Source organism: Triticum aestivum, chromosome 5A (assembly GCF_018294505.1).
Source record: "Triticum aestivum cultivar Chinese Spring chromosome 5A, IWGSC CS RefSeq v2.1, whole genome shotgun sequence".
NCBI classification, from domain to species: Eukaryota; Viridiplantae; Streptophyta; class Magnoliopsida; order Poales; family Poaceae; genus Triticum; species Triticum aestivum.
This window is the reverse complement of record NC_057806.1, coordinates 71078263-71087317: the sequence shown is the minus strand read 5'-3', so window position 1 is coordinate 71087317 and position 9055 is coordinate 71078263.

Below are 9055 nucleotides of genomic sequence, written 5' to 3'. Positions count from 1 at the left end.
TCCAACGACTACTACTACCATTGAAAAGGATCAGGAAGGGAAACAACCACACACAGCCACGTTCAAGGGGATGCTGGCGCCCTCCAATAGGCCCCAAACTGCGCCAGCACCAGCTAAACCTACCTGCTAACCTGACAAGAACATAAACAATACCTAACTCAACCTCGCGGAAGGCCGAGCGTCGTTGGAGGCTACTAACATAAGCAGAAACTAACATGATCACACTACGGCCTCATCGGCAGCTCCATCAGGTCCTGCCATGGCGGCAGCAACACGCGGTGCCTCGTGGTTGAGGCGGGTGATCTTGGCGATGCAGGCAATGTCTTCGTCGGAGAGCGGCTCGTCGAACTTGCGCAGAAGCTTCTCAGCAGCCTTGGCGGTCATCTTCTCCTTGGAACCCAGCAGGCCCAGCTCTCGCACCAGCCTGTGGGTTCCCCGCTGCGCCACCGGCACTGGGGACGAGTTGGCCGCCTGCCTGGCGCTGTGACGAACGGGGGGCGGCACAGTACTGGTCTTGGGGGGGCTGACGAACGGCGCACCGGTGCAGTGGGCACTAGCGGCGGCTTTGTTCCTTGGAAGAGGCCCTGCGATGCAGCAGCTGCGTCTGCAGGTGCGGCAGCCGCGTCAAGCTGTAGGCAGCAGACCTGACGGGTGACAGCGGCGAGCTGCATTTCCACCATCGTGGGGCGGGCTGGCTCGTTGCAGCTTAGGAGGCTTACCGCAGCAGATGGGCCCGCCAGAGTTGGGTCGAAGGCGTCCAGCAGGGCCGTGGACGCGGCATTGGCGTTGTTGACTTCTCCGTTGAAAAGTAGTGGCTCAGAAATGGCAGCTGCCACGTGAGCCTCCAGCTCAGCGGCCATGCAGTCGAAGGGTGGTGGCGGCGACAGCGTTGTCTTGGCGCCGGCGAAGAAGTCCGCAATCGGGTCGGCGGCTGGTGGCGCGTCGACAGGTGCCTGGGAGGGCAGGGGCCGCGGGGCTTGGAGCAAGGCTGGCCCTGCACCCCCAGCATGGTGGTGACCAACGTTGCGGCGGCCCCTGGAGCTCTTTGAGCGGCGCATGCCTGGGGGGAGCGGCTGCGGTGGCGCGAGGAGGCCTCCGTATCCACCACCTTCTCCTTACCCGCACGACTGCGACCCAGGAGGGTGTCTTTCCAAGACCTGCGCCCGCCCTGGTCGTCGTCCTCGTCGTCCTTGCGGCCACCTCCATGAGCACCGCCGCGGCACCCCACATCCACCAGCGTGGCGAGCTGACGGCGATGCTGCGGCTCACATTGGCCATCCTCCACGCCCTTCTTCCACGAGGCCCCGAGATGGTGCGCGGCATCGGCCTGTCATCGTCATCCGAATCCGAGGACGACAGGCCGCTCTGAGCAGAGCGTGGCGACCGCGGCTTGTACGGGGTCCAGTCCTCGATGCGATCGACATGGATGAGGACGTCGTGGCGGATTGCAGACGGCGGCGCAGCGACGACGCGGCCGGGCGGCGAAAAACCCAGCATCTCCTCCACTCTGCCCACCCCGCGCTGCATCAGCCAGAAGGTGTGCTTGGTCGGGATGAGGCCGACGTCCCATACCCAAACCCAGCAGGCGAAACTCTTGGTGTGGCTGCACTCAAACGTGCGGCTGTCGAGGCGGTCGACGCGACAGCCGAGCGCCTCCTCAGCCCCCTCCACAGACCAGAAGTGCTGCGGCATTTTCTCGATGACGACTCGACGTGGTAGTCGAACGGCTAGATCACGGCATGGTCATCTTCATGCCAGCGCTTGATGAAGAATTTGGCGCCGTCGAACGTCAGTGCGCCCGGCTTGGCCACCTGCTCCTAGTGGACCGGCAGGTCGAAGATGATGAGGTAGTCCTCCGGGTCGTGGCAGGTGATCCGCAGCTGGTGCGGCTGGATGCGTAGTCACGCCTCCAACTCCTGGCCGACCGCCATGGCAGAGGAGGTGCGCCTGGCGTTCGCCGCCGTAAGGAGCACGGCCTGGTGCTTGAGGACGAAGATGGCGTGCTCTAGGGCGGGGGTAGACATGACGACCTTGCAGCTGTGGCGCGGACGGCACGCCGGGTCGGCGACGTGGGTGCCCTCCATGGCAGGTGACAGGAGGGTCGCAATATTTTTTATATGCAATGTATACATCCGGTACTTCAGTACGTGTATATCAGCTCAATCTGTATACATACACACTGTTGTTCATGGCCGGTTGATTGGTTAAACTCGTGGGAGTCCTAGCTCTGAATCGTCGCGATCCATCGGCGCCATTTTCTCTCGGGCATATATAGAACCCTCACGTGCTTTTCCGTTTTTCAACTCCATTGATTCCACGCGAGAACCTGCATCCTCGCGCGCGTCTCTGTCACCTATGGCTAGGTAGATACGTTGATAAGATTTCATTCGCGCATCACCGACCAAAATTTGTCAACAAAATCCCTATTAGGTGACTAGATCAATCTTTGCAGTTGGCAAACAAAAGATGCCACGTAACAATGTTCAGCATAAGCTAATGCTTGTTCTTGATCATATCATGTTATTCAGTCAATACATAGATTTGTTTCGCACAACAACAATCGTAGTTACTAAGAGCATGACTATATGAAACTAACATTACATCTATAGTTACTGAAAAATTTTCTCGAATACGCACGAGCATGCGTATCATTCATTAAAAAGGAAGGGGAAGAACCCCAAAGTAACCAATGTACACGGTGTATTTACATGTCGGCTTTTCCGACACTACCAAGAAAACGAGAAAAGCTACAAGCCCGGAGCTGCCCACCTAACTACCTCTATATTTTGGGCCACCTTGCCAAACAAGCCTGCCTTGGTCCAGGCCTCCCCTTCATCCATGATCTGCTGCTTGAGGAGAGCTACTGATGGCGTTGTACCATTGAATACCACGTCGTTTATGTGCTTCTAGAGCAACCAAAAGACTAGAAGAGAGGTTGCTCTTGTAGTTTTCTGGTTTGTGTCCAGTAGGTCCTGCCTGATGCACCATGAGCTGAGCTCTTCGTTTCCGAGCGGCACAAAAGCAGACCGGCCCGTGACCCCAGCAGTACAGTGCCAAATTTGCCCAGCGAACACACAATCCAGCAATAGATGGTTGATGGATTCGTCGGCCTGACCACAAAGCGGGCACGAGACTTGGTGTGGAAGGCCTCTACTGGCGAGTCGGTCGGAAGTCCAACACCTGTTCTTGAGCGCGAGCCAGGCGAAGAAGCGGCGTCGTAGGGGTGCCTGAGATCCCCAGGTGATGGCCGCCATTGGGGACACCTCGAGCCCCATGAATTTGGCGGCATAAGCTGATCGCACAGAGAATTGGCCATTGCTTTCCCAGCTCCACGAGATCACGTCTTGTTCGCCCGCAGTCGTCCGCACCATGGCCACACGATCCCAGAGCTCAAAGAATTGAAGCAAAGCAGGTTGGAGGTCCGGATTGATGTCCCCCACCCAGTCGTTGTTCTGAAGCACGCGCGCCACCGTTTTCGATCTTTTGATTCCAGGTGAGATCTTGGCGTAGATGAGAGGGGCCAGGTCGCGTACCCGACACCCGAGAAGCCACTTATCTTCCCAAAAGAAGATGGATGTCTCGTCGCCCACAGAGATGTTCACTGCCGCATCCACAAGTGCCAGAGATTCTTTGGGTACCTTGATTTGAAATTCACTCCAGGGCCTGTCTTTGTCATACTTCTGCAACCACGACCACCTGGCCTGGAGGGATTTGTTGAGCCATTGCAGGTTGGGTATTCTGAGGCCACCAGCCCATTTAGCTTTGCATACAGATTCCCAAGCCACAGAGCAGTTGCGGCCGTTCGCTTCTTTCTTACCACACCAAAGGAAGGCACGACAAATCTTGACGAGAGCGGTGGTCGTTTTCGCCGGCAAGTCTAGGGCAAGCATGGAGTGCACCGAGACTGCACACAAGACGGATTGAATGAGCAGCAACCGCCCACTCCTCGGAAGCATAGCCGCCTTCCAGAGAGGGAGCTCGTCTCTTACCTTGTCCACGAGAGCTTGTAGCTGGGCAGCAGTTTGCTTTCTAAGGGTCAATGGCAGCCCCAGATATTTGCACGGGAATGGCGCAGCAGTGCATCCCAGAGTTTCAGTGACAAGTTGCATCTCGTCCTGGGAGCAACGAATTGAGAGCACCATGCTTTTGCTCATGTTGACAACCAGACCCAAGGCCTGCCCAAACAGCTTGAACATGGCGTGGCAGGTTTGTGCCTCGAGCTCGCTTGGTCTAAGGAAGACCACTACATCGTCAGCAAACATAGAGATACGTTGTCGTAACCCGGTTCTAGCAAGGTTGGAGAGTAAACCCTTCTCCGTTGCATATTGGAAGATGGCCCGAAGCGGCTCCATGCATAGGATAAAGAGCAAAGGAGACAGAGGCTCCCCTTGCCGCACTCCCTGACAAGCCAGGATAGGCCTGCCAGGCGATCCATTGACCATGACACGCATCGAAGAAGTAGCCAAAATCCCACATATCCAAGAGATCCACCGATGTCCGAATCCCATCCTCCTCAACACCTCTAGTAGAAAGGGCCATTTGACTGTATCGAAGGCTTTAGTGATGTCCAGCTTGAGAAGCACCGCCGGGTTGCGCAATGAATTTAAGCGCCGCGTCGTACATTGCACGAGCATGAAGTTATCGTGAAGGGTGTGCCCTCGAATGAAAGCACTCTGGTGCAGCCCCACAAGCCATGGCAGTTCCACCGCAAGTCTCATGGCCAAAATTTTAGCAAAGATTTTAGCCGGCGCACTTATAAGGCTAATCGGCCTGAAGTCTTTTATGTCCACTGCGCCTTGAATTTTCGGAAGGAGGGAGATGAGAGCTTTGTTGACAGCCGCAAGACCCCTCATATCGCCATCATAGAACTGCGAAAGCACCTGCATGAAATCTCCTTTGATGATCTGCCAACACGTCAGAAAGAACCTGCCCGTAAAGCCGTCAGGGCTTGGAGCTTTATCCAGCGGCATGGATTTGAGGACTCCTTCTACCTCTTCCTCGGAGAATGGCAGCTCCAGGTGCGCAAGATCAAGCCGGGCTAGGTCAAGCCGATCCAGGTCGATAGCGGCAAGCCGGGGAGTCATCGTACCGAGCAAGCCGGAGTAGTAGTCGTCCACAGCGGTCACAATATCTTCCTGACCAGTGAGGACCGCGCCATTGTGCTGCATAGTGGTGATCACACTCTTCCGCTGTCTGTGCCTTGCGTGCTTGTGGAAATTTTTTGTGTTTGCATCGCCTTCCTTGAGCTGAAGTAACCGTGATCACTGTCTAGCGATCGTGCGCTCCAAAGAACAGAGCCCTAGCAGCTTCTTTTCCAGTAACTTCCGCAGACCGTGCTCATGCTTAGAGAGTTGCCTAGTGTCCATGGCCTTGTCAAGTCTCCCAATTACTTCCAAAGCGACAGCAATTTGCAGCCGAATGTTCCCAATCCGGCGATCGCTCCATTGCTGAAGGGCTTTTGTCGTTGCGTGCATTTTGTTATCAAGGACGATGAAAGGGTTTCTAGAGGCAGGAATAGAATGCCACGCCGAGCTGACCACGTCCAGGAAGCCATCCACCTTGGGCCAGAAAGCCTTGAAGCGGAAACGACGGCCCAAGTGGAAATCTGCGTCCAGGTCCACCAACAGAGGGGAGTGATCGGAGATAGCCGAGCCCAAGGCAGTCAACAAGTGGCGAGGATAGATGTATTCCCAACAGTTGGAGACGAAAATGTGATCGATCTTCTCAAGGGTGGGGCGCTTACGTTCATTAGACCACGTGTATCTCCTACCATTGAGATAAAGCTCTTTAAGGGCGAGCCTATTGAGGAGCGCTCGAAACCGTGCCATCATTCTGCGATTAACCACGTTGTTGTTTTTGTCCTCCGGATTCACAAGTAAGTTGAAATCACCCGCAACCATCTAAGGGCGCACGTGGAGATCTCGAATGTCTCGAATTTCCTGGATGAACTCCACCTTATCCACATCACTTTGCGGGCCGTAGACACCTGTAAACCACCAATGAGGCCCCCCTTCTTGTTTAAAAAGGGTCGTTAGAGTGTTTGTCGTAACATGTGGATTTGAGCCCATCACCACCGTTTTATCCCAAGCGAGGAGGATGCCGCCACGAGTACCGACCGCGGGAACATAGAAAAAGTCCTCAAATTTATTCCCAAGGCATTTTTTCACAACATCACAAGTCATCAACTCCATCTTAGTCTCTTGTAGGCACACTATGCTAACCGCGTCCGAGAGAACAATCTGGTAAACTGAGCTACGGCGCACCGGGGAATTAAGCCCGCGCACGTTCCACACCAAAATTTTCGGGGGTTGAGACGTCATGTTAGGGACCCACCGAAGTACCACCACGCAGGGGCTCTACTGGCCCACCACCACGTCCACATCCTCTCCCATGAGCGGAAGAGTCAAAGCATCCCAACCAAAGAGAGCAAGAATGGCCTGTATATGGCTTTCCACTAGAGGTTTGTCGAATAGGTCCACGTAGGCTTGCAGCGCGTCGTCGGAGATCACATCGCCCTCGTTGACAAGGCAGAGCTTCCGGATGAGTACCGCCTGTTGCTTGGATGCCTTGGAAGCTCGGCCACCCTTGGCAAGCCTCACACTACGCCGAGGAGTGGACACAGGTGGCCGTTTTTGTCTTGGCTTCCTCTGCTTCTTCGGAACCTCGCGCGATTTCGGCTGGGAAAGCAGTGGGGAGATCACCTGCCTGAGCTCAGAACAGAGGAGAGCAACTTGGTCCTACGGCGATGGATGGGAAGGAGCAATCGGCTCGCCGTGGGAGGAGTGGCGATCTGATAAACTAACAACGATCCAGTCTTGGCCATTCATCTGTGGGCTGCAAGGGCGCGTCCCATCCTGCATGCATGCAGGCACGTCCAGATCATGCAAAGTGGGTCCACAATCCACCGGATCCAAGAGGGAAGCAGGCGTCGAGCTGGCGTCGCAGTAATCGTCCACACATGGCGACAAACCCGAGCAGCCATAATTGGCGGCAGGGATGGGTGGCGAATCTTCCTGGAGAAGATCAAGGTCCCAGCAACTAATTCGAACTCGCGGAGAGGACAAGCCCACCATGGGTGAAGCGTCAAGGGCAGGAGCCGCACGGATCCCGCAGCGAGTTCGTTGGCCGACAGAGGCAGGGTCGCGGGTCGGGGGATTGGCGCCCCAGTCCGACAGTGCAGAACCACAGCCCGAGTAGAGGCCCACATGATCCCGATGAGGCCCCGTACCGCTTTCCGCAGAGGCCAGCGCCGAAATGTCGACATCCTGGCCCACCTGATCAGTCGCCAAAGGGCCAACCACACTGGCCGAGCTGAAAACACCTGGCGAACTTGCATCGACGACCACCAGCGCAGAGACCGCCACATCCTGGGCCCCGCAGACGGACTGCCTTTGTTGACCCGTTTGAACGCCACCTTGACGCGAGATGGAAGGCACGGGCGCAGCCGAGGGCGCCGCCGGCGCGCCACCGTCCACCGGAGAAAGATCAGCCTGACCACCCGAATCTACAGGGCCACGACCACTAATCGAGTCTGCCCCGGAACCACCGTCACACCCACCATCAGATGGCGGCGAAGGAGGCGGCGATGGGGGCGGCGAAGGAGGCGGCGGTAGGGGCGGCGCGCTCGCTGGCGGGCCGAGCCGGATGGCACCTTCTTCTTGGACGATGGAGATTGGATACCAAAGTGCATTAGCAGCACAGGCGGAGCACACGGCCCCAAAACGGCGACTCCCAGGTTCTTCAATGACGAGGATGTGCCGGGAAGGAATCCGCGCCGGATCGTCTGTACGCAGCCACACCCGAAAGCCGGCCATGTCGCTCCGGGCTTCAGTCGAAGCGGCCACCTTGATGACGCCGCCCAATCCATGCAGGAGAGCCTCGGCCGACCGCCGAGTCCAGGCATTCGCCGGCACCCCCCAGAGCGACAGGGGAACCAAGAACGGCATGGAGATGGCCGTCGCACGGGCCTGGCGCGACCAGGGCCGGAACACCAGGTCGAACTGAGGCGTGCCCGCCCTACCATGCCGCAGAAGCCTGTTCCGGATGTCCAACAATCTGCAAAGCACCAGGAACTCCTCCGGGAAGAACTCGCGGATTGAAGCATCGAGGGGCGCTAGGTCGAATTCCTCTACCAACAACGCCAAAGCTGCCGCCAAGCTCGCCGCCTGACGAGAGCCCACAACGGAGACCACCATAGCACGAGCCAGCTCCTCTTCAAGGGCGCAGAGGTCTGGCCTGGACTCCAAGAAGCAGCAATCCACCTGCTCATCCACCAAGATCTACGGGGCCGCCGACGAGGAGGAGGAGGCACCCGCTCCCAGCGGTGGAGCAAACGGCACGGCGAACTCCGGACCAGCCACACTCGCACATGACTCATCGCGCACCACCTGAGCCCACGAGACACCGAGACGAACCGCACCAGCAGGTGACGGGCCTGGCGGTGGGGGGGGGGGGGGGGGGGGGGGGGGGGGCTAGAGGAGTGCCGGACGCGGGCGCCGCCGGCGGAGACGAAGGCCGCGCCCCAGCCGAGGGGACGGAGGGGCGAGGGCGAAGCGCGGGCGGTGGCCGCGGAACATCCACCGACCACCGGAGAGGAGCTGCGGGGACGGGGCCGGAGCAGACCGCAGTCCCTGGAGATGTGGCCCTCCAAACCACAACGGACGCACACTGGAGGGTTGGTGCACATGGCGGAGATGTGCTTCTCGCTACCACAATTGTAGCAGCAGCAGACGAGCACAGCCGTGATGCGGCCACGCGGAGGCCTGGAGGAAGGGAGGATGTTGGGCCACCTGCCCGGAGGGGAACGCCGGTCATGCCTGGGGGGAAAGCGCCGAACTTGCCGGGGAGGGGGGAGCGCGAGCGCGAGGAAAACCCCCGCCGGCTTGGCCTGGTCTGCTAGCCAAAAGGACCAACCGCCGGCGGCGCGGCCGGGCGGGAGGACGCCCCCTGGAGGAGCGGCCCGTGCGCCGTGCCAACCACCTCGGGGACCACCAGGATCGAGCGGAGCACAGGGCGAGGGCGAGGAGAAGCCGGGGGAGGGGAGGACACCGGCGAC